The sequence below is a fragment of the Bicyclus anynana genome, chromosome 4, assembly GCF_947172395.1.
Source record: "Bicyclus anynana chromosome 4, ilBicAnyn1.1, whole genome shotgun sequence".
NCBI lineage: Eukaryota > Metazoa > Arthropoda > Insecta > Lepidoptera > Nymphalidae > Bicyclus > Bicyclus anynana.
The window spans coordinates 14232893-14259875 of record NC_069086.1 but is presented as its reverse complement, the minus strand read 5'-3'; the positions used below and the strand labels follow the sequence as shown (position 1 = coordinate 14259875).

Genomic DNA, 26983 nt, shown 5'->3' with positions numbered 1-26983 from the left:
AGGGACTTCCAAACATCACGATACTGAGCCACCTGCATCCAGCGAATTCCTGCGACTCACTTGATGTCGTCAGTCCACTTGATGGGGGTTCCACCAATACTGCACTTACTAGTGCGGGGTCGCAATTCCAGCACTTTGGGACCCCGACGTCCATCGGCTCTTCGAACTATGTGCCCCGCCCATTGCAACTTCAGCTTCGCAACTCGTTGAGCCGGTGACTTTGGTTCTTCTCTCTTAGTTGACTATTTGTAAAGATTCTACACTACACTACACCTACCCCTAAAAAAATTATAATAATTGATGTTATCGAGCGAGATAAAAAATTATAAAGTTATTAAAATGACTATTAAAAAGCAGAGGTTGGAGTTAGAGAAGTGAAAATTTAATGTTGTATGTATTTTTAAAGCCACATAATAAAAAAATATTATCCAAAAAATTAAAAAAAAAAATTGTGTTGACACCCTGTATCACTTAGGAGTTTGAAAAATAGATAATAGCTGGTTCTCGGACTTACTGATTATGCATAAAACATTTCATAAGAATCGGTTTTGGATGAGTAATGGGAACAAACATTGTGATATGAGAATTTTCTTTTGATAATTAAAATTAACATTAAAATATTCGCAAATAGAAACAGCAATCTAACTAAAATAGAAGCTATAAATACCGACATGACTAGTTCAGTCGTTTCAGAACAGCTTGATCAAAACATTCAGTTGATGTTCATTATGTAATAGGTATACCTACACCAATGTTTATTTACTAATACTTATATCGGCCCGGTCGTTGACCCCGGTTCCCGATCGTTGAAATTCGACATTGTCCGCACTTTAGAGGGGGATAGCTTTATGCGGAAACCTGAGGGAGTGAGCGCATAGTGACTGGGGGTAGAGACCTTGAGCAGGCAAAATCAAGGGTAAGGCTGTGCGATTGTGTGTCCACATGTAAGTTTGTACATCTGTGTGCGTATTAATGCTGTATTACGCGATAGTTTTATAACCTAAGTCCTGAACCTAAGTTAGACTTATTAATTTTTCAGTTTGCGAAATTGCAATTACGAGTATAAGGCGCGTTAAAAAAGGCAACACAAATTTCTTTATAGGTATACCTAACTACTAGATATGAAAATTAAACAGATCTACCTTTATATTAAACTCATTTTCTTTTATGTGTTTGTATGCAAGTTGATTCTAATCCGCGACAAATCCCAAGCGAATAATTACGTAAAGCAATTAACAGACCGTGCCGCCATAAAAATAAAAATACATGTCAACAAGCAACAACTACGACCACGTGCTAAACCCAAAATAGACACGCACGCACACACGCGAGCTCACACCCACATACGCACGCCACGCGGTCGCGAGGCCCGCGGAAAAATCAATATTTTGAGCAAAACTACTTCCCTTATTGCCGAGGTGTGCGTTAGCGACCTCCGTACCACAGTGGACAAGCGTTATAATAATTAAAAAATTGCGTTCAAAATAACACCTTATTTAGTACGCAGCAGAGTGCGATTTCCTGTTTTAAATCCAGGGGTGGTTGGATCGTAAGGGTTCTGAGCGGTATCGTCGTCTCGCTCTGATCAATCGGACAGCTCCCTCGCACACCGCGTGGCGCCGTCCGACGACCCCGGCCCGGTCGTTACCCTGCGACAGTTGCACCCTGCTACCCCGTGCTACTCACCCTTGTTCTGCCGAATCTTGGGCCAGAGCCGCATCGAACTGACATTGACTCAGCGCTAGGGTTCAATGACCCGTTGAACGTTTCCGTTTTCCGGTGTGCCCAACTGAGTTTGGGGATATTGATGGAAAATGTGCTGAAGTCATTGTTCTAAAGGTGAATGATATTTTTGAGATCGATGTTCTTTGTATTAGTTGTAATATTTAAGGAATTATATTCTAATTCTGAGCACTTACAATATTTTCATTTGATTAGTATACATAAGACTTGTACGCTGTATACAAATGGTTAATAAGAGATGGATTGCAATCAAGCCTAAAATTATTCTTATTTTTACCATATTCTTCAAAGGTACGAAGGGCAAAAAATAATTAAAAGAAATCGCATATAACAACATTGGTAATAGAAAATAACAGCAGTGAAAGAAGCTGTAGGCTACAATATTTTTGAGCTTCGGGTTGTATTTCATAGATGTACTAGCTGACGCCGCGCGGTTTCACTCGCGTGGTTCCCGTTCCCGTAGGAATACGGGGATAACATATAGCCTCCCTCGATAAATGAGCTATCTAACACTGAAATAATTTTTCAAATCGGACCAGCAGTTCCTGAGATTAGCGCGTTCAATCAAACAAACAAACAAACTCTTCCGCTTTATAATATTAGTATTAGTATATTAAATAAATAAATAATAATAAATAAAATCTTTATTGACCAAAAATAGATGCAAAAAACCATAAGATTGCCTGGGTCTCCACACTAGATTAATCTGTATCGTGGATACCAGGTAGGATTTTCTAATGCTTTCCATTGGACTATGACTAATTACAAAAATTACAATAAATAGGACTACATTACAAAAAGAAATACATTACAAAAAAGAAAAGTAAAGTAAATGTAAAGTATTAGAATACTAATATATGGTTTTTTGAACGGTACAACAATAGAAAAAACACGTATCTACGAACTATTTTGAGTTGAAAGAGTACTTCTCTTCATCATCATCCTTTTATGATGATGAAGAGAAGTACTCTTTCCTTGGTGGTTAAAATGTCATCCTATTAAATCTAGTGCTATCCGTGCACACTCTAGCTTTAGTATAAAAAGAAACATATGCTCGACATATGTTGATGTAATAACTTAAACCTGCTGCCGTGTGCGTGAGAGAAAGGAAAACCAGTCAGTGTGGCATCGTAACGCGTTACGTTACGAAGCAGCAAACGAAGTTTGAAGTTAGCAAAACCCACAGCTAAAAATCCAATTACCTACCCTCAAATAAAGCATCAAGTGCGTGTTTCATTTCGTTTGAATACACGTCAGCTAACCACATACGCACTTCCCCAATTTGGGCAGTGACTAAGTGGGCCCCTGGGCGTTTATAAATCCTTTTAACTTTTTTTAACGCTCACAATTATTTTTGTTAAGCTGTCAAGAAACCATTAAAGAATACGAATGGCAGGCATATGATCCGAAAGTGAGGTTAATGTTACATTCGTAAATTAAGACAATAATGTGACATAGCGATGAAAATGCACATCGTTTTTTATCGCACGGTAAGATGTTAACGACTTCTGTGCTTTTGTTTTTATTACACCCAAGATGGAGGGTACCTGCGGGAAATAAACTTAAAAGTAAAAATTTCTTTAACAGTATAGGTACACAAAATTTTGTAAAGCGGGAAAGAACCGTCTAAAAATCTTAAAACTTTAAATTTTAAACGGTTTGAGATAATGCATCACTGTGTTGGCGCCGCCTTTAAGGTGATCAGTAGGTAGGTATTTTTGTGATTTTGAAGTCGGTTCATTTTTTTAGTTAAAGAGATTTTATTTTTCTGTTTATAGTGTGCCCTAGCACAGTGAACGAAAGCGCCACAGCAGGTACGGGCAATTTCGTAATTTTCATATTTTTAACACAAAATTACTATTACACTAAACCGATTTTCATGAAAATTAAATCGGACCAATCTGGAAATATACTCATTCAAACAAAAAAATAATTTTCAAAATTGGTTAACAAATGACGAAGTTATGAGTGATCAAACATTAAAAAAAACCATACTCGTCGAATTGAAAATCTTCTTCTTTTTTTTGAAGTCAGTTAATAACAAAATTACGTAAACTAAACAATAAAAAAATCTACTGCGTAAAGGTAATGGACAGTATGAGAAATTATGAACTATACGATAGTATTACACTATCTTAATGTATAAATGCGAAAGGTCATTTCATCACGAAATCTCGAAAACCGCCTGACGTACAAAGATAAAATTTGGCCGAGAGGTAGTCTATAGTTAGTAGGTTCACTAAGAACGAATTTTGCGATAGGGCCGGATTAAAGAGGTCTAAGGGCGGACGAAGTCGCGGGCGTCCGCTAGTGTACCTATACTCGTACTTACCATTCGATAAACACAACCGTCCATTCAAAGTCGGATAAAAATTCGGAAAAAATGTTCACGCAAAGTGAAGGTCAGAGATGCGGATGCCCCAATTTTACTCTTGGCAATGAAAGATTGAGATTTTCGTGATGTTCTGTTCCAAATATATATGTCATCAGTAAGAAAATTTCGTTTTAAGCTGCGGCAAATTAAATTGACTTTAAATTTGCAAAATAAATCTCACCCAGAAAGCGATTAGATGTAACGGTCCAATTATGTGGCATAATTTCGTCTTCCTGTCTTTTTATTTATCATGCTTTTTGATATGTATCATAAACATTATTAATGCTTTTTAACATGAGTTTGTAATCTTCATTAAAATTAGATTAATATTACAAAAAAGTCTGATGCTTAGAGGTTAGGATACCGAAAACTTCGATTTAGGCTTCCCTAGGCGAGGTGCCTTCATGATGAAATATAAAATAATTTTGCCTTATAATTTTCCGAGGTTCAATTGTAGGAGTAACTTGCATCGACTAACTAGCTTTTAGCCATATATATTTTATTACACAGTAATTTACATTATTTTAAACATATTATGTAATAGATTAAATAGCCGTGATAGCCCAGTGGATATGACCTCTGCCTCCGATTCCGGAGGGTGTGTGTTTGAATCCGGTCCGGGGCATGCACCTTTTCAGTTGTGTGCATTTTAAGAAATTAAATATCACGTGTCTTAAACGGTGAAGGATAACATCGTGAGGAAACCTGCATACCAGAGAATTTTCTTAATTCTCTGCGTGTGTCAAGTCTGCCAATCCGCATTGGGCCAGCGTGGTGGACTATTGGCCTAACCCCTCTCATTCTGAGAGGAGACTCGATCTCAGCAGTGAGCCGAATATAGGTTGATAACGACAAATAATATTAAATACAAATGTGTTTACGTTATCAGTTAAATTTGTAATTGTAAACATAATATATAAATGGTATCAAGATTAAACAAAGTTGTTTTAAAAGTCAGTAACAAGGATCACAGTTACGATCGTCCGCATCTATTTGATCTAGTAGATAAATGTTATCCACTTACTAAGAGCGGCATATAAATAAACGCATCAAGAGATGCGCCGCGCTAGATCAGCAACAGCTGTAAGTTGAGGCGGCTTAAGCGGTCGGGGTCATTGCCCATCCGTATTTTCAACATGTGCCGATGTTTTCCGCGTTCCGTGGAAAGCATCGGCTTGTCGTCCCCTTCGAAAATCTTCGGGGATCTTCGGGACTTGCAAAGACAAATGTATGCTATACATTTATTTATAGACTAGATTGTCTGCGACTCGTCTGCGTGGACATACTCTTGTGGACTAAAATATTTTCTAACGATAAAAAATTTGCTTAGACTTCTTTATGCTGAAAATCATCAAATGTGATATAGTCCCCTAGTCCCCTAGTCATATTCATCTGTCAATACTTAAAACGTTAAAATAATCCCCGAGGAAGTGGATATTTCGGGGTCTAGATCACTTTTCTTTTTGACGTGACGTCACGAACGTCTTATAATTTGATGGAGCTGCAAACTCGAAAAACTAGCTCTAGGGTTACCAACTTTTTTTATTAGAAATAAATTATATTCTGGTCTTTGAAAATTATTAAACAGTATTTAGAAAAACAAACATTTTCTTTTGAAAAACACAACCATCGTCAATAAACCGACTTTACAGACAACCGATTTTTTTCCAAACAAATAAAACGTTTAGTACTTATAGAGCTTACGGTGTCGTGGGAGACAAATATTCCGATGGAACGAATGAATTTGCTAAGATCGAATTAATTAATTAGTATACCTACAGTAGAAGTGGGCGCCAGAAGAATACCAGCAAAATCTCTCTACAACCTGCGTAATGCCCTCCCTAGAACTGCAGCAAATTTTATATAACAAAACAGGTCTTCAAAGCTACTCTGAAAAAAATTTGCTGGGCAGGGAGAACTGCACGAGCGGAGAAGAGGAGTTTTAACAAGTTTTAAAGGAATTCTTCAGTGTTCTTCCCTTTGATAGGAAACAAAGATAAACAGTCCCCTTGATCCGCTGCCGCTTAAGCACTAAAAGAAAAGGAATCTTATTAAAAAAGCTATCGTAGTATTAACTCAAATATTTGCCACTTGTTTGAGCGGCTATCTTTCAAAATCACAGACAGGCTAATCTTATTAATATGTATAGATATGAAATGTAGCAGACTTTATAGTAGCTCCGCAGACTGCAGACAGGGTATAATAACATCGATATAGGCAGCGCGGCAGGGTATCATCTTTTCACGTAAGCACGCTGCATTTCTAAGCCTAAAGTAGTTTTAGTACCTACGTGCACCCTTTGCATAAATAAACATAATAATACTTACATAATTCAATGCTACCTTTTTCAACAAAATCGTATAAAAACCTCGTAAAATAGTCTCGGAGATTAGTGTTAACAGAATATAAGTTTGAAGTAAAGAAAATCACCGTGGCTAGTTATCTCCACTGGTGACAGCAGGACTGACACATTTTTTGCACAAAGGATTAGCCTGACTGTCCAGCTCAAAAATGCAGCCAGTATTCTTTCCACCATTCCACGTGGACATGATTTGTATAATTTAATGTATAATAAGATTAGTTAGCTTAAGTTCCTTAATGTTTCCAAAGATGAACAAATAGATGGAATGAATTTGTTGTTTGAAGTAAAGATGAAGCCAATATGAGGTAGCCAATGATTTTGATTCAGATTCAAATTCAGATTTGTTTATATTAAATAAGCTTAGTTTACATCCATATTGTCATCTAAATCTCATTACAGTGATATACAAGATGTTATTTAGGTATATCCGCATCAAAATTGCTTAATCGGTTTAGGCGTGAAAGCTTAAGAAACACACATATACTTTCAATTACAATATTAGCATGAATTGTCTCTCAGATATGAAATACAGATTAGTATATTTAGTCTGTCGATTTTATGTGACCTTGGTATCAATATTCCAATAAAACTACTCGTAAGCAGTAAGCAGACAGATCGCAATCTCCGTTACAACAGTACTGTGGTACGAATACATTGACGATGGCAATAAAGTTCGAGTTAGATATAGAAGGACCTTGGCAGTTGGCAGAGTGAAACCAAATCACGGCACGATGACGTCACTCTCGCGGCCAATGTCACGGCCTTTGCTAACTGTCAATCTTGAAACTAGATTTATATCATTTTTAAATATAGAACGAGGGAATTCCAACTACGGAGTTTGGACCGTGGTGGTTTTGGAAGGTTGAAGATATCAAGTCCAGATCCTAAATTGCGCAAATATATATATTTTTTTAATAATTTCTACATGATATAATGAATCAATATCCAGTTGCCAGACCCGTATCCAGAGCTTCGTGTCAACGTTTCGCCAGAGACACAAAAGTTTGATCTATAACGGTAATTTTGAAAAAACGGGGGCTGAGGGTAGGAGGGTTAATTCAAATACCAACCAAATATATAAAAAAAACACAAAAATCGGTCGTGTTGCTTCGAAGGAGTGCAACCACAAATACTGACACGAGATTTGTGTAAATTATATTACCAACAACTCCAACTCCGTCTTCAGCCATTGGACTATTTAATTTTCCAATTTATACCTAACACAACTAGTAACACAAGCTTTTCGCCTATTTTCCCGCCAGGTAGGTGAAATATTAGCCATGTTTAAATAGATACAGCTTATATTCGTATTAATAAAAAATGTGCTAGTTAACAAAATTTACCCTTATGCCATACAAAAAAGAGAGCTGAAATGATATATCATTGAGATCGAAGAAATGTTTATTTCAATAAAATTCGACGACCTCCGTGGCGCAGTGGTATGCGCGGTGGATTTACAAGACGGAGGTCCTGGGTTCGATTCCCGGCTGGACCGATTGGGAGGCTTTGGCACATGGCTAGTTACCACCCTACCGACAAAGACGTAATGCCAAGCGATTTAGCGGTAGAAACCGTAAGGGGTGTGGATTTTCATCCTAACCACTTAGTCCGCCCCCATCTTAGATTGCATCATGTTACCATCAGGTGAGGTTGTAGTCAAGGGTTAACTTGTTAATAAAAAAAAAACGGTTGTCGTTGGTAATAATATTTTAGATGTGACAGTAGGTAGAAGATGTAGGTACGTCATAGTCATCGGATTGCATTCGCAGATGCACTGTTTATGATTTCGTAACGTGATGGCGATGCATGAGTCACGGCCGGCCAAGTTCATTGTCGCCCGTCCGAACTTGAACCCGCTAACTGGGTAATTACTACACTGACGGATATGCTATTCATTGCGAGTATTCGATATAACGGTATTTATTTTACACTGGCTCCAGGTATATTGTCGACCATTGTATATTCATCACCGAGAGGTGGTGGTTGGGTCCCCATCCCGCTGGACTATTGTTGTACCAACTTTTAATGTAGTGTTACTCGACTAGGTCAAGGATAATGGGAATATTGGTCATATTTATAAGATATGGCAAATATTCTCTGAAAAAAAAAACGCTGTCTCATCTAACTATGAAATTAAGAAATAGATTTTGCATTGCATATTTTATTGAGAAATAATACAATAAGGAACTCAAGCTATGTTATCCTAATAGTTATACAAAACTTGCCCACGTGGAATGGTGGCAAGAATACTCGCTGCATTTCCGCGCTGGACAGCCAGGCTGATAATTTGCGCAAAAACTGAACTAGGGGTTTTGTCACCAGTCGTGGCAACTAACCGCGGTGAAATGATTCGCAATTTTTTGGCACTGCGACTCCATGGCTCATGGGTCTCCACGGCAAAAGAAACAAATATGTATATGGATGGTATCAAATGCTAACTGTTGAATTACCTTGAGCTTTCGTGAGAACTCTACAACGCGATAGTCTAAAATAAATTAATTTCGATTTTGACTTTGAAAGAACTCGGCGAAAAACCTAACTAGGACTGGGTACTACAGTAGTCTCATGAGTGGGTGTCAGACTGTATACTTCTCGAATTTGAACATGTCCGTCAATCAGTTAATTAGATTTATTGTTATAAATAAATGAATAATAATCACAATCAACAATTTTGAAATTCATTCATTTATATTATCAATGTATAAATTATCAGATAATCCATTTGTATTTAAATCATTCATTGAATCGCATCAGATATTATATCTTCAGCTGTGCCATCAGCCCGTCAGTGTTATTGATAAGGTTCGTAAACATCGGCTCAGAACGTATACAAATGCGCGACGGCTACGTGACAATGCCGGTATCGGTTATAGCGATAACCGACCGATCACATTGTTTACTTGGTAATGAGAAACGTATACGAGTAGGTACGTACGGGTTCATTATAACACATCATTACTTTATGACTGACTAGCCGACGCGTTCGGTTTCACCCGCGCAGTTCCCGTTGCCGTGCGTATACGGGGATAAAATATAGCATATGACACCCACAACTAACTCAGTATACTAGTGGTAATTATCTACAGAAGTTTATTTTAAATTAAATTATCTACGGTATAATCTATCCATTCCGAATTTCAGCTCAATCCATTCACGGCTTTTTGTGTGAAAGAGTAACAAACATAATATAGATGCTTGTTACTCTTTCACGTTTATATTTTCACATATACATATAAACAACAATTCATACAAACTTTGTGAGATATAGATGCATTATTAAATGGGTTTTTGTAAGTGTTGTTTTGTATATGGTTGAGAGGTGCATACATGTCAACGTTGTACGTCCAAATAATCTAACAAATTGTTATTTAATTAATTGAAAAACGAATTAGTCTAATGTCTCATATGCATTGAAAACCATTACAAACAAAATATTAGGTAGATAATATTTCGTATATAAACAGACATGTAGGTATAATATAAAATCATACATATTTAGAGTGGTATGATATCACAGCTGACGTAGCAGTATGGGCGAAGTTCAATGACTTCGCAATACCAAACTTGCTGGCTTACCTTGATATTGAAAATGTACAATATTAGGTTTTTACTTGGAAACGGAATTTTTGTGTAAAAGAATGTTGTCGTTTTAACCTAGCTACTATTTAATGGCTTTAATTTTTACCCGATTACAGTGAATCCAAATGGACGGGTAATAAATTTTGGCAGTAAATAGGTATGTATGTATCAATGTATGTTCCACCGTAGCGCCTAACTACTGAACCGATTTTAATGAATGAAGTGTCAATTTTATAAAAAAAAAAGGAGTTTAAAACTCATTTACTCACACGGCTCTACCTTGGCCACTTTTGTAACTATGCATTTCTTGATTTCTATCTGAATTATATTCTTGTACGACTCTTTTTTAACGTAGTCGGGTTAAAGTTTTAAAAACTCAATTTTTTTTTAAATAATTTTAACGTTTCACCTGGCCCGCGACTTTGTCAGTGTGAAATTATTAGTTTTCTATTTCTTAGATTACTTTTTTACGTATTTTATGAATAGAACATAACTCGTTGCCCCAGGCTTGGCTTAATCAATTCAAACTACTAAAACCACATCATCAAAATCTGTTCAATAACTACTAGTTTTAGAGATTGGAAGGCTCCAAAGTCATTTCTCCATTATATATGTATATTACCGTGCCGTACCGTTTATACCTATATGAAAGCCGTGATAACCCAGTGGATATGATCTCTGCCTCCGATTCCGAAGGGTGTGGGTTCAAATCCGGTCTGGGGCATGCACCTCCCAACTTTTCAGTTGTGTGCATTTTAAGAAATTAAATAACATGTGTCTCAAACGGTGAAGGAAAACATCGTGAGGAAACCTGCATAGCAGAGATTTTTCTTAATTCTCTGCGTGTGTGAAGTTTGCCAATCCGCATTGGGCCAGCGTGGAGGATTATTGGCCTAACCCCTCTCATTCTGAGAGGAGACTCGAGCTCAGCAATGAGCTGAATATGGGTTGATAACGAATATGTATATCAGATTAAATATGTTCAAGGATCCGGAATGAAATAAACGTTGCATTTTCTTTTGATAAAGGAATTTTAACCCAGACCGGCACGGACTGATACCAAAACAGTTTTAAAAGTAAGCATAGGTACTTGTACCGGTGGAAATCATTCCGATGCATATTGCACATAGCATGCTACTGTGTAGGAAGGTCATAATTTCAAGAACACTTGAAATTTAGTACTAAATAATACCTACTATGAAATGGTGATAACATAAGGGATGTCTGGTTTTCTGACTCCCTCATTTTATGATACAGCTATATTTTAAAGTTTACCTATTTATTTATACTCTATCTATATACTTGTAATTTATAATAATCTGTGATTCAAAGTTCTTAGTACGCAACAAATTTTTCATTATTAGATTATTATAGATTATTATTGATAGAAAAGAAGACTGGTTTCGTTTAATACTCAAGTGTTAGTTATTATTGAAGAACTTCATCATAAGTTTTTAAAGTTTCTATAATGATTCTTGTTTTATAGTTCAATTACAACAAAAAAAGCACAAAACGCGACTGGCAGCGTGACGGTCTACGCTGCCACACAAACAACTGAGCTCAAGTCATCAAATAACAATACTGATACTAATCTCAACCCTTACAATAACATAAATAATGAAAATACCACCTGTAATCGAGGAACTTGTAACAATATGGCTCCGTTTAATTTTATGACATCATAAAATTGTGATTTCAAATGTACCTAGGTACCTATATTATGTGGGTGACGTTTGGATGCCTGGCCGTAACGAGGACATGGGTGTACCTAGGTACTTTGATACTGATTACCTTTGATATTGAAACGTAAAATCAATACCTTTCTTTCAATCTTTTGCTTTTAAATCGACACTGAAAGAAATTCCTGGAATTTGCCGGGTTCATGATAAAAACTATCAGCGAAACATGATAGGTAAACACTTGTTATTCTTTGGCTTGTGATTTACAAACTCAAATATAACTAAATATTATGAGTATGAGAATGAATAATACATAATAAGACCCTACTAACTACTAATAATAGTACTTATAGCCATAAGTTGAAATGTATTAGGTGGATAGAATTCGAACATTTACAATTAAATCTTGATTGTTTTCTATGATATAACATAGCTGGTGATATAAATTGTCTGACTATGTTACCCACAGAGCATGGGAAACGTTAAGCCAACGCTCCGTGTCTTACTCCATAGTATACTATTGATCTCTTTATTTAATTAATCTTTATTGTACTATGAATATGAGTACAGTTACACACAATCGCGAGAAATATTTGATAAAAATTTAGAAATAATATTGACTTCACAGGGATCGTTGAACGCTATCGTTTATGATAAATATAAGTATCACTTACCGAAAAATCAACAATTTCACTAATCACTGGTCCACCCAAAATCCATAAATGCTAATCACGGAAGTCGAGGCGAGTCCCGATCGAAATAATCTACGAAACATCGGAGTACGGAGGCGCACAGTAAATAAACGCACGATATATTCGGAGTTCATTCCCGGCCGGCTGGGGGCAACGACCGTCCTTAGCAATACTACGGAGCTCACAGACGTACACCCGTCTCGCTCGCACCCTTCGACGGACACCGCCGTCGTTCACTGCACGCTATTTGTTAAACGTGGTTTAAATCCAATTTTATTTCATACTAATTATTCAATACAAACGATTATTTTTATTCGATCGCACGTCTGTGTCAGTTTTATTGGTGCATACAAAACACGAATTTTTTTTTAGCTTTCCATTTCGCGTCATCGGACACGAACGTTTTGAGTGCGAATCATCAGAGCGTTCTGCTGAAAGCGATTATTGGATGTCAAAATTAAATTTGTCCGTCACAAATCAATAACAGTGCAGGCAAAACAAATAGCTATTCCCAAATAGGTGTTACATGGAGCTATGAGTACGTACGAGTAATATACGTTTGCTTTCATTTACGAATATGTAATTTGACTAACTGTCCAGTAAGCGTTTAATTTTACTTAAAAGGACCGAATGTTACTGAATTTCTAGGTAAGTTTGGTAGCTTTAAATAGCTATCAAATACTTGTCATAAATGATACTATGAATGTAACTGGAAATCTTTCGTTCATTATTATACAATACATATTATGTATAAACGAACTATGGGCCTCATATACGAAAACTTTAAATCACTCAGTGGGTAATGGAGCGAGCTATGCTTGAAGAATCATGTGGTGAACGAATCAGCGATGAGGAGAACCAAACAGACATAGCTTAACAGCCTCGACGAGTCGCTAAGTTGCAGTGGCATTGATCAGGGCACAAAATTCGACGAACTGATGGAAGTTCAGATCTTAAGATGATGAAATGACCCTGCACCTGAAAGCGCACTGTCATTGGACACCTATCTAGGTGGATCGATGATATTAAGTGGGCTATAGGGAGCCGTTGGATGCAGGTGGTCCAAGACTTTGGTGTTTGGAAGTCTTTACACGAGGTATATCTATGATGATGATGATGATGAGACAAGAATAATTTCTAAATAAGATGAGTTGCCAGGTTAAATTAATCAATCAATCAAGCAATTTATTTATTTGCAGATACATGCGTATGTATACCTATATATACAGGTGGTCGGTTGAGGTAAATGTATCTTGCCAATTTGGCATGTAAATTATTTATTAAGTATGTGTTATTAAATTAATTTAAATCACAATTTCATCATTTAAAATTTACATCTTTACAATAATTTTATAAGTAAACATTTTATAATGATAATTAATTTAGATATTAGTAAAACTTCTTGAACTTTTTAAATTATTCTAGGAAATGTCAAGTACGATTCTCACAAAAACACAATAATTAAACGTCCTCATTATAACCAAGTATCTACTCCGTTAGCACAGTCTGCGTCATCTAATTACTTTCCGGAATCGGTTGGAAAAATCGCAAGGAGTTGGAAAGCCGAGCACCTGGCGTGCCGTTGAACCTGTGACGTCACCTTAGCCGTATTATGCTATCTCCAGTGCCCAAGGTATGTAACTAGAGTAGGCATTATTCCTACAAATTATGATACCAAATGGGAATTTTCTTCCCCAATAATAATTTTGTAATGAGTACGTATATAATAATACTAACATATAAAAATACATATAAAAAAAAATTAAATATCTCAAACGGTGAAGGAAAATCATCGTGAGGAAACTTGCATGCCAGAGAATTTTCTTAATTCTGAAGTGAAGTGAAGTCTGTCAATCCGCATTGGACCAGCGTAGTGGACTATATATATATATATTGGCCTAACCCCTCTCATTCTCAGAGGAGACTCGAGCTCAGCAGTGAGCCGAATATGGCTTGATAATGATGATGATGACGATGATTAATATTTTAGGATAAGTGCATTTTTGGGTATCCCAAGAGCATGCAAAATCCTTAAATCCACTTCTGTTCATACTAACACTACCTTCTTGTACTTCTATAGAAATTGCGACATTTTTATTTGAAACATTTTGCGTCATCTAATGACGCGTGTGTTCGTGATTGATTTAAAAAGCCGATAATAAGAAAATGTGTACACAGTACATTTAACGTTTAAAACATATCATGTTTAACTCACTAAGATGAATTAATTATTGCACATAGTTATTTTAGTTTAGTAGCATTAATTTGGTTTAATTTACATTTTCTTTGCTTAGTTAAGATTTGGTTGTTTTATTTTTATTTTTCCACATACACGTGCAGTTGACTTAATTTTTTTTAATTATCGTGTTGAAATTCAAAAATATAAGCTAATAAAATAAAAGGGTAAAGATATGTTTATTTCTGAAAAAGTTTCGTTAGTGGCAGGCCAAATCTAATTTCCTATTTGTTTAAAAATATTTTTTTTTGTATTACCGAAACTGAAATTCTCGTTGAATTATATTATTTACAAGCAGACCCTCGTAGTTTTACCCTCGTAGGTCCCGTTCATATGAGAATACGGGGATAAAATATAACCTATAACAATCACAAATAACATGGCTTTCTAGTGGTAAAAGAATTTTCGAAATCGGTTTAGTAGATCCAGATATTTTTTTTAATAATAAGACGTAAAGTTTGTGGTATTGTGCAACCACAAACTTTACCTCTTTTTAATATTAGTATATATACTAATATTAAGATACATTATATACCCATGCTGTTTGACAACGGTTAAATTATGTGTTCCTTTTTGTTTTTGGTCATTTTATCCAACTTAGAAAAACGTTCCCGGAATGATAGTTTTATGCTACATATCCATTATAAAGCAATATTACAAAAAATATATAGAACTCTGTGCACTGCCCTGTCAAAGTTAATTAATATATAAATTTTGCGATAATATAAACCAAGAGTATATGTAGTATTATAGGTAGCATATTTTTTTGGCATAAAACCAATCTTGAAATTTGCAACCTTGGTGATTTTGAGCCATATATTATATATGCTTGTTTTTTTTCACCTGAAACCTGTATTATTAAAACTATAGACTTTCAGTAGACTGATAAAATTTTACTTCATTTAACATAGGTACATTGAATGTAATAAATATTAACGATTTAATGCATGGTGCATATTTGATAACAAAACCTTTGCAACTTCCTATTTGATATTCATGATTCATTGATAAAGTTTTAGATAAGCTGTTATTACATTGATGCTTATTTGAGCTTACTTTACAATAGAATTAAGCAGAAATTCAATCACAAGAACATGAATATACTTATGTATATATACTATATTATGTGTAATTTAATTGTAACATACTTTGGACTTTTAGTTGCGCTTTTCTTTGTTATAATAGAATATTTTATATAATATGTAGTTTACAAGTCTAGAAAGCGCAGTGTTGATCGACCCCCCAGGTAGACTGAAGACATCAAGCGAATCGCAGGGATTCGCTGGATGCAGGCGGCTCCGGATCGTGATGATTGAAGTCTCTACAAAAGGCCTGTATACTGCAGTGGACGTCCATCGGCCGATATGATGATGATGATGATGATGATGATGATGATGATGATGATATGAGATTTAAAACTATCTACGAACGGTGATAACTCAAACTATCAAGTGCTTAAATAAAAGGAAATTATAGTGAAAATAATCAGGTCTTACTTAATTATGATTGCATATTACCTATTTAATAGAGTTAAGTATCTTGGGAGATATTTTATGAGATGTAGCGCCCAAGTAAACTCCAATAAGTTTCAAGATAGTAAGAATCTGATAGATTATTATAGAAAATAATAAAATACAATAAATAAAATGTAATATCAGGTATCCTACAAGAATATTTTGAATTAAAGAATAGCAATTAAAATGAGATAGCGTGAGTCTATTGTAATCTAAAAGTGTTTCCGTGACACCGAGAGTAACGCGTTACGATTATAAGCTTTCTTTTACTTTTAGTTTTGAAGCGATTAAGTAATTTATGACCCTTACATCTGAAATAAATAATGTTTGAATTTTGACGGCCTCCTATATGCGCAGTGAATTTACAGAAAATATAGTCAGATGGATGGGTCATTTGACTAGAAACCAGTTTTTTAATTTTCTGTATGTCAGACCTCTATGATATAATGAACAATGACTTTGATATTACATAAATTAATATTGCGTCATACTAAGCCAACTGCATAAAAATCCGTTCAGCACTTTTTACACGTTATCCGAATACATTATGCACGCGAAGTTCATAAATCAAATTGTTCCACAATAGGTTTGCATACTTCAAAGTGCCACTCTATTAATAGCTTTATACAACGAGCAACCTACATAACTTTTTGACGTTTGATGACATAAGTGGAACCTAACGACCAGCGCGGGCGCATGGCTCGTCGCGAAATGCAGTTACGTGTAAGTACCAACTAATAGCTTCCTCGTGCGAGCAGGAAGCGAGCACTTTCCCTTTTGCCGGAGCGCAGCAGCCGACCGCATTATGCATCAATATAACCCAACTAGACGAGTGAGCCCTCTCCCAACATAAACCACGTATAATAACCCAGCACTCCTAATATCAACGGCTTATAATGCAGTTAACTAATGAGGTTAAGTATTCACTTCGCGATGCGCGGCAGCTGCTGTGAATAAGGATATCTTGGCGAAGGTTTCATGTAGAGGAAGCAACGTCAAGGCAGCCTTAATTGCCGTGGGTCCTTCGGCTATTGTAACGAAAAGATATCAAATGTGCGGTACAATAATAACAATTGTCAGTCATAACAACGACCCGTCGAATTTCAGACTGATTAGCATTAATTCAGTTTACCCCTTTCGCATTTGATTATGAATTATTTATGATTACAAAAACCGGTTGCCCGATAATATTATAATGGGCCAGTAAAAGTAATGAAAGGATGGGCGTCAAAGAGTTGAATAGGAGCCAGTTTGTGGATTTTTCTATGAAATTTGAGGTGATTTGCCAAAGCACAATTCAGACTTGAAGGCGCCTCCAGCTGACCTATATACCATTCACGGGCGTTGACTCCGCGGAACGCGTTCGCCCGCAACCGGGTGGTCGGCTCTTTTTAGAATGAAATCATTAACGCCTTTTCATTGAATAACGGTTTTTGCATTTCATCCAGAAAATACTTTACCTAAATTAGTAAAGAATGTTCAGAATGAAACTATACTATACAATAACTGTATTTTCAATAAAATTGCTAAAACTATGTGGATTTAAGAGGCTTAAGGTAAGACAGATAAAAAAACAATTGAAATATTAATTTCAGTCCGTCTGTTTGTATAAATTTTCGAATCTTCTAAAATAATTTACACAGGTCGACTAATCAAAACCTGAAGTAAATGAAGAAAAGCTTACAAATACCTTTTCAGATATAAGAGTATCTAAAAAGATATTTGTAAGCTTTAAATGTTACTAATAAAGCAAACATTTCAAGCAAGCTTTTCTTGTTAATTATAAATAGTTTCATGCTGAGGATCTTAATTGTTAACCTTACTGACGCAATTCTATATTTAAATCTACCTGTAATTATCTGGATAAAATGATCTATGTGACGTGGAAAGTCAAAGATCAATCCATTATTTTTTCTGTTTAATAAAGCGTAACGAAATTAACATTGCTAGTAATTATATCACATACTAGTTAACATTGTAAAATTTTAAGTTACACGTAAGTTAGTTATATAGTACTATATTAATGTTATTTGTATGTGTGCTTTAATCTTTAAATATGTACTTTATACGCCTATATGGTAATCTATCTTTGAAGATATAAATTGCTTTTATAAACGATCATAAAAAAATAATAAAAAAAATTCAACCGACTTCCAACACAAAACCTTAACCTAAACTAAATAGCAAAAAATAACATCGTACCTATGTGCTACCTTCTGATCAGTTAGAAGGCGGTGCCAAGCTAGTGATGTTTTAATTCAATCCCTTTAAATTACAAAATTTGACATAGTAATATAAACATACATAGCCTCAACTTAATCAAATTAATGTCGATTTCATAGATATATTATATATAATATATATATTATACGTCAATAAATCTATATATACGATGTATATTACATAAATTACTGTTAGCTGCCAATTAGTCACTATATTTCACGTGCGTTGATATATTAATTACTGTAAAAGTGAAATATACTTTTAGTATAATGTTACGTTGAGAGTATGCGGCGAATTTTGAGCGTATTCATAAAAATTCAGCTAAAAAAGTATGACGACGATCGACCAGCTCGCAGTTCACGATCGGGCGGTGACCCCCGAAACTGGGGCGAGCCTAGTCTGGGGGTTCGGACATTTTTCACTTCAGAAATCCTTTTGTCAGCAAAGCCTTGCGCTACCAGTAACACCGTTTTAATGACGTTGATACATGTTGATAACGTTTTCATATTTGTTACAAAACACATTAGCCTACATTGCTGCTAAACTGAAGGCTACTACTGAAATGGAAAACAAAAAATCTATACGAATAAAAAAACCGTGGTGCATGATGGTCCACGGGCAGTGTCGGGTTTCGTAGATTCAATGAGCACTTTAATGCAAAAATACCGATAGCGATACAAACTACAAACAAGAAATTAAATATCACGTGTCTCAAACGGTGAAGGAAACCTGCATACCAGAGAATTTCCTTAATTCTCTGCGTGTGTATTGTCCGAACCCTTCTCATTCTGAGAGAAGACTCGAGCTCAACAGTGAGCCGAATATGGCCGAATATATATAATGATGATACAAACAATCACTGTCACACTGAGAAAAAATCATCCCCTCTTTACATGTCTAATACTACAAATAAAAACTACTAAAAACCATGTTCTGAGGGCCTGGTTGCAGTTTGATATTGTGACGATCACATTAACGTAAGCGCGAATTTCTAAGGAATTGAAACATCTAATAGCACTACTGCACAACTATTTCAATTCCATATAAATTGCAGTCCGCGCGGGGCATATTGATTGACATCCTCTACTACCCTTAGGCCGAATAGCCTCAGCCCCAAATCGGGCTGGAAGAACATGACCGGTAGAACAAGATCCCCTGCGCCTTACCCGGGCAAGGAGGCATAGCTTCCGGGAGGAGATGACCTACCTGCTGCCTACAATTCGCGTTTACGTTAACGCGATAGTAACAGTATGAAAATATTGAAATCTCCCACTAGACACCCTGTTCCATGTCTTCCATATAATCCATGTCAATGTTTAATAGTTGCGGGGCTCTTTTGTTATCTTATAACTAATGGAAATTGTAACGCATAGTTATAACGGAAAACATGAGAATTATTGCTTTGGATGTAGTGCATGAAAAGCGCAAATGAAACTAAACAATATATGCGATAACATAGAAGTAGCAGTCGGCACTGGCGCTATCGGGGCCGCGGACCTCAAAGATTAACTAAGGAAATCGTTAACCTAGTAATTCCGTCACTTCATTGTATTTACAATTTATTGTAAAATTTTAAAGCGGGAAACACACTTGCAATACCTAAGTAAGTACACTAATTTCTAACATTGACGGCCTCCGTGGCGCAGTGGTATGCGCGGTGGATTTACAAGACGGAGGTCCTGGGTTCGATCCCTGGCTGGGCAGATTGAGATTTTCTTAATTTGTCCAGGTCTGGCTGGTGGGAGGCTTCGGCCGTGGCTAGTTACCACCCTACCGGCAAAGACGTACCGCCAAGCGATTTAGCGTTCCGGTACGATGCCGTGTAGAAACCGAAAGGGGTGTGGATTTTCATCCTCCTCGTAACAAGTTAGCCCGCTTCCATCTTAGACTGCATCATCACTTACCATCAGGTGAGATTGTAGTCAAGGGCTAACTTGTAAAGAATAAAAAAAAAAAACCTTTTTTCACTTGAAATTAGTAATTTAAGTTTTTGCTTTTTAGTTATTTTTAATTGCATATTTTCATTGTTCAATTTGCAAAGTTTCTTTGCACCGAAACTTTGTAGAGTCGTCTGGATAATATTGTCACTTGGATTACTATTTGTATTGCGGTATTTATAAAGTCCTAAAACTCATTATTTGACCTTTGACCTTAAATAAAAAAAAATCCTTACAGGGGAAATATGGGGAATTTTCAAATTTTATTTATAATCATATTTTAAACAATCTTACTGATTTTCAGCTTGTTGAGAATTTATGTAACTTCGAATGTCTAAAATGACCGGACTATAAATAACGGCAGAACTTCGCAAAATGGTACCTACCAATGTGTTTCTACCATTAGAAGTAAGTGTCTGGGTGTTACAGCTATTTACGTTGACTGAACTAACTAACTAACTAACAGTAGTCACGCACTTTCGTTGTTGTTTTTAATTTTAAAGCCAACTTTATACATATTCGTGTTTAATAATCTTTTTAATATATTCGTAGCGTATGAAAATTGATTTTAACAGTTTTTTTAAAGATATGACCAATAATCTCGATCTTTTCCAATTCAGAAAGACTAATGACAATATTGAAGCGGTACTACCAAACACGGGTGTCTGTGAGGATTTATCACCTACGGAAAAAAAAAATTGAAGCAGACGGGAGTAAACCTATGACCTCTTGATGTTGAGTTCCTTACGTTGGAGCAGTTGATGCTTCAAAGAATAGTTACTCGTAGATGTGTCTTTCGATTTACTCTCATCCTTTGATTTGCTTCCATGATGTCAAGGATTTTTACTCGCCAACAAACCTGAGTTAGGCCCTCGAGGTCGCGGCCGTCCGTTAGTGTTAAAATATAGGCATTTAAATATACATGGCAACTGGTAACGATTGAAAAATAGAGTTTAACTCCAACGTTGGTTAGTCGCTACGAGGAACGTTGCTAATCTAACTGACCTATATAATGTGGGTGAAAGACCTCGTAAACTACTGCCGCCAGTGCATTATTCCCGCTACACTACTTACGGTGCACATAACACGCCATTATGGTCTTAATGACCATCCACAAACGTACTACAATGGCCTGCGCTGAAAACGTAATGCGTTTCGCGGAATCATTTTGTTTAAAGCTCATTTATAGCTTAAATAATATCTAAAACGAGAACACGCAACTGCATCGTATTCAGTTTCACTTTTACACATCATATATTGTATTGACACAAAACTACGAATCTAAATTGTTTTATTCAATGATAAGTTAGCCCTTGACTGTGATCTCACCAGATGTTTTTTTTTCTTTAAGAAAAACCTACTACACGGGCCCCATTCGTCTGAGAGCAAAATTAGTAAAATGCAGGTAATCCACAATCACTTTTTTATCTAGTTAAGCGCCCAAAAGTTGAAAACATCCTACATATACGAGCATTTTCGTTTATATTATGAGAAATATTTAACCATCATTTGGGTACCCCCTACTAATTTTGTATTTATTATATCCTAGATTAACATAGGCTAGTTTTAAACCCGAAAACAATCCATATCCACGGAATTTCACGCGGAAAATGTCCTAATAAATAAACGAAGAAGTCCTGTCTAGTCGTTATCTTGCCGGAAAACCACATAAGAGTGCTAATTGATTTAAATTCTGTAAAATATATGGGTCTTATTTGCAATAATTGCAATTATGTAATCAGCATTGCAGACCTATTTTCCTGACTCACCGTCGAAGTGAAATTCCCCAAATTAGGGAAAGAAAATATCCTACTTTTTAGACCTATGACGAGATTAATTAAATAATCAATTGTATAAGTCAATAAATGTTTTAAGTATAAAATACATAGTAGGTACTAGGCCGCCTTTATCCCGAGTAAATTTTTTTTATTCTTTACATGTTAGCTCCTGACTACAATCTCACCTGATGATAAGTGATGATGCAATCTAAGATGGAGGCGGGCTAACTTGTTAGGAGGAGGATGAAAATCCACACAACTTTCGGTTTCTACGCGACATTGTACTGGAACGCTTAATCGCTTGGCTGTACCTCTTTGCCGGTAGAGTAGTAACAGCCACGGCCGAAGCCTCCCAATTCCCGCAAGATTTGTGTAAAAACAGAATTTCACGCGTTCGAAGTCGCGGGCGTCCGCTAGTTGTCTCATAAAAGTCATTAAAAAATGTTAATAAAATATAATCGGACAACGCCCTCATTGATATTTTTTAAAGTCGCTATGTACAATGTTTCGTTGGTAAGAAAATTTTCCTGAGTTAAAATTTTTTGGTAGTGATGATGAGTCAATGAGTGGGTTCACTTTAATATAGATCATTTGGTGAGGGTAATGGCCCGCGTTCATTGCGATACGAGGGGAAGTGTCAACACACTTTTTACCTAAAAATGTAACATTTTATTACAATACACGTGTAATGTTGTTTTTGTGTTTATTGAATAAACATTGACGTACATATATGAGGTTCGGTCTATTCATTCATTCATTAAAATAGTGACAAAAATCTGTTTAAAAGCGCTCTTTCTAAGAGTAAGATGAGGAAGGGTACTTTAAGGTCTTACAGGAAAGAGGACGTTTTTCATGAGTTCCCGCGGGATTTGTGAAAAACTGAATTCCACGCAGACGAAGTCGTGGGCGTCCGATAGTTTGATAAATAGAATCTCAATTTCGTATATGTCAACTAACATACGTCAAAGATAGTGAATTAACATGCCGGACCTCTTTGATTTTAGCCAATACGGATTTTTTTATCTTTATAAAATATTTCTATGACCTAGTTTAAGATATTTACTTCAACAATATCTAGGGACTCGGACAATAAATCTTGTCGACACTTCCGTACATGTTTTGATGTTACTTCCGTCATATTTCAGTGAAAACTATGTTTTTTTGTCGGTTTTTAGAAGAATTTTACTTAAAAAAATGAGAACAACTTACATTGTTATTTGTAGGCCACGTGGGTATCCGTTCAGCCCTTTTCCTTCATCTCTACTGGTGAGGAGTGATGCCAAGACGATCTCGCTGCTGTTGAATGAAAAAATATTCATTAAAATATCTCCCATATTGTATTATAATATGTATTAGAAAAACTAATGTTTCTAGCCAATAGCCCATGAGCCGTGATAGCCGTGATAACCGCTGGCTCCGATTCAGAAGGCGTAGGTTCGAATCCGGTCTGGGGATTTCAGTATGTGTATTTTAATAAATTATATAAATGACATAAGTAGTACGGTAGCCAATCATGGTGTTTAATTGTGGGTGTGGGTTCGAATCCGGTCCGGGGCATGCATCTCCAACTTTTCAGATGTGTGCATTTTAAGAAATTAAATATCACGTGTCTCAAACGGTGAAGGAAAAACATCGTGAGGAAACCTGCATACCAGAGAGTTTTCTTAATTCTCTACAATTGTGAAGTCTGCCAATTCGCATTGGGGCAGCGTAGCGGACTATTGACCTAACCCCTCTCATTCTGAGTGGAGACTCGAGCTCAGCAGTGAGCCGAATATGGATAGATAATGAATATTCCATAAAGGTATATTCCATATATACTCATATACATATAAAAAAAACAATTGACGTACGATAATCTCCAATGAATATAAATCTGAATGAATTATTATTGAATCAACTAATTGTTTTCATGTCACATGTCATGTTTAGTTTGCCCGCCAGTCCGCATAGTAGCAGCGTGGTGGTTAAGCTCCAAGTCTCTCTTTAAGGAGAGAGACCAGTCCTCACAATGATACTGAAATAGATTGATAATGATGTACTTTGTACGAACTGTTTGATTATAACCTGAAAGGGGTAAAGTTATAAAACCCCTTAAATACCCATACCCCTAATTGGTTTCTGCGCGACACCGCTAAAACTAATTTGTGCTTATTCGCTTGGCGGTATGTCTTTGCCTGCTGGCCATACCTACTCGTAAATAGTAAAACAGCTTCTATGAGGTCTATGACCCTACTCCAAACCTAAACCAAATTAGAAATTCCATAATTAATCTGAGTTAAAATCAAAAGACAAACATCTTTTTAGACAAAACCACTACTGTGGCACTATAGATCTCTCTAGATATAGTTTGTTTGATCATTTTGTTTAATTTTGTATCTATAACTATAGAATACAACCTACTAATATTATAAACCCGAAAGTTTGTATGGATGTTTGTTATTTTTTAACGCCGCAACTACTCAACCGATTTGGCTGAAAATTGGAGTGAAAATAGATATTATTCTGGATTTACACATAATCTACTTATCATCCCGGAAAAATCCATGATTGCTGCGAGATTTGTGAAAAACTAAATTTCATGCGGACGTAATCGCGAACGTCCGCTAGTAATAGCTATAAATTAAAAAAAAAAAGAATCTAAAATACTGCAAACTCAAAAGAAGCTTACTCAACGGTAAGAGCGGTTGGACTCATCACCGAGGGGTGGTGGTTCGATCCCCGCCCCGTTAGTCTATTGTCGTACCCACTCCTAGCACAGTCTTTCCCGACTAGTTGGAGGGGAATGGGAATATTGGTCATATTATTAAAGATACAGCAAATAAAAACTGAACATTATTAACTGTTTCATTAATTTTAATAGCTCACGAATAAATCATAGCCTCTCACTCCTATAAAAAAGAGGGATTTGTGCTTATAACTACCACGCTGCAACTAGCACAATCACTGGTTGATTATAAAGAGCTTGACCAACTGTTTATCCACTTCTCAACCCCAGACTGACTACAGAGATTTTTTTGATAAATTGGAAAATCCTCATATTGTTAAAACCCGATCCATGTCTCAAACTACTGACAGATTATATGAATTTAAAATGGCCGTTGTCAAGCCATTGTTTTACACACAACTTTGGGGTCCCAAGATGCTGGAATGGCGACCCCGCACCGGAAAGCACATTGTTGGTCGACCACCGCTTGGTGGACTGAGGACGGTTGGACGAAGCCGCTGGATGATGGCGAATCAGGATCGTGTAAAGTCTACACAAGAGGCTTATGTCCAGCAGTGGACGTCCTGATAATGATGAATGATGAATGATGATGAATGATGATGAATGATGATGAATGATGATGATGATGATGATTATGGCGATGATACGCGCAACCTCTCACCGACATTATTCATATCAAAATTCGTTCATTGAACAATATCATGTCAATGTTTATGATACAAACAAAGTTATTGCTATGTTTGTATACTCTATAGCAAATTTTGCTGTTTGCATTATGTAACGGTTATGCAGCTCGACCTCCGTTCATTTTAGTACAAGCCTCATTACTCTCCTTAATAACTTTGATTATTTTTTAGAAAGAAACGTATTTAGAGAGTTTTTATCAAGCCTGCGGTGGCATTGCTACTTGGCATAGTAATAGCAGAAGGAACTAATTTTTCGTTGTTTTTTCAGTTATATTTGAATAAAATGTATTGTTTATTAATTAATTAGGAAACTAGTTAAAATAAATATACAAATATATTATATTAGTAGCTGACGCCGCGCGGTTTCACCCGCGTGGTTCCCCTTCCCTTAAGATTTCGGGGATAATATATAGCCTATAGCCTTCCTCGATAAATCGGGTATCTAACACTGAAAGAAAATTTCAAATCGGACCAGTAGTTCCTGAGATTAGCGCAACCAACCAAACAAACAAACAACCTCTTCAGCTTTATAATATTACTATAGATAAAAGTCAAGTTCAAGTAAAAAATCTTTTACATGAAATTCAGTTTTTACACAACAAAAATATTAATTAATAGAAGAGCAGAAAATGTTTTGTAGGAAATGCTTTTATATAATATGTAAATGTTTTCCTTTTGTAACTATTTATATACCAAATAAACAAATTGACTGATTACCTAATAACTATATCACAATCTAGAAAAACTTAGTAAGTTTATTTTCGGTAACCTTATAATCACTTTTTTCCAACAGTATTGTTACTTGTGAAAACTGTAAAAACGAATAGAAGAAGCTCTATGTAAATAAAAGCTCTACGAATCATTTTTCTAATTAGAAAATCTTAATAATATTTAAAGACACGAATAGTTACAGAACAATTGAATGGTATTTGTGTATAAAGTAAATATTGACCTGGAATTTCTAGTGATGCAAAATCCTTATCAGCATCACCAAACAGATCCTTCAAAACAACAATCCTCTCTCGTAAGTCACTCGTCACTGTACACATAAACGTTCACAATCCACTGAAAATTGACAGAACATCACCAGATATCACGTCTAGTTCATCCGAGCGATGTGCCATGCGTACCAGGGATGGATAAACATGGGAGGTGTCGCCGGCTCGGAACAATACGGTGCGGTGTGCGACGCAAGACAGCTACGAGCGCGCGGCGCGCCGGCAGAGCGGTGACTGACCGGCCCACTGCCGTACCACCCCGCCTGGAGCGCTCCGGGACCCTTCCGCCGGGAGTCGGACCCTCACACGTGCTCCCTAGGTGCTCCCTCCTCCGTGACTCATGTTCTCAACAGGTTCTGCTCTCCATGCCACCATTCCTCGGTGCATCTCGGCGAATTACTGTCGCAGTGTCTTTGACCTTTTCGCACTCTTTCCGAGACAATGCGTCGAACGT

General features: G+C 36.2%; 1 protein-coding gene across 2 annotated transcripts in view; it reads right to left on the bottom strand.

Annotated features, from left to right (window-relative positions):
- The window catches only part of LOC112055319 (hormone receptor 4), a 128209-nt gene extending 101512 nt beyond the window's left edge, over positions 1-26697 (bottom strand). Inside the window, exons 1-2 of one of the 2 annotated variants that reach the window (XM_052891439.1) lie at positions 26484-26697; positions 23327-23410 (exon numbers count right to left, since the gene is read on the bottom strand). The gene's annotated coding sequence lies outside the window, so the exon portion shown is untranslated. Of the gene's footprint in view, positions 1-23326; positions 23414-26483 lie in introns of both variants that reach the window. The other variant, XM_052891438.1, reaches the window with a different exon arrangement.
- Between the last annotated feature and the right edge of the window lie 286 nt (positions 26698-26983).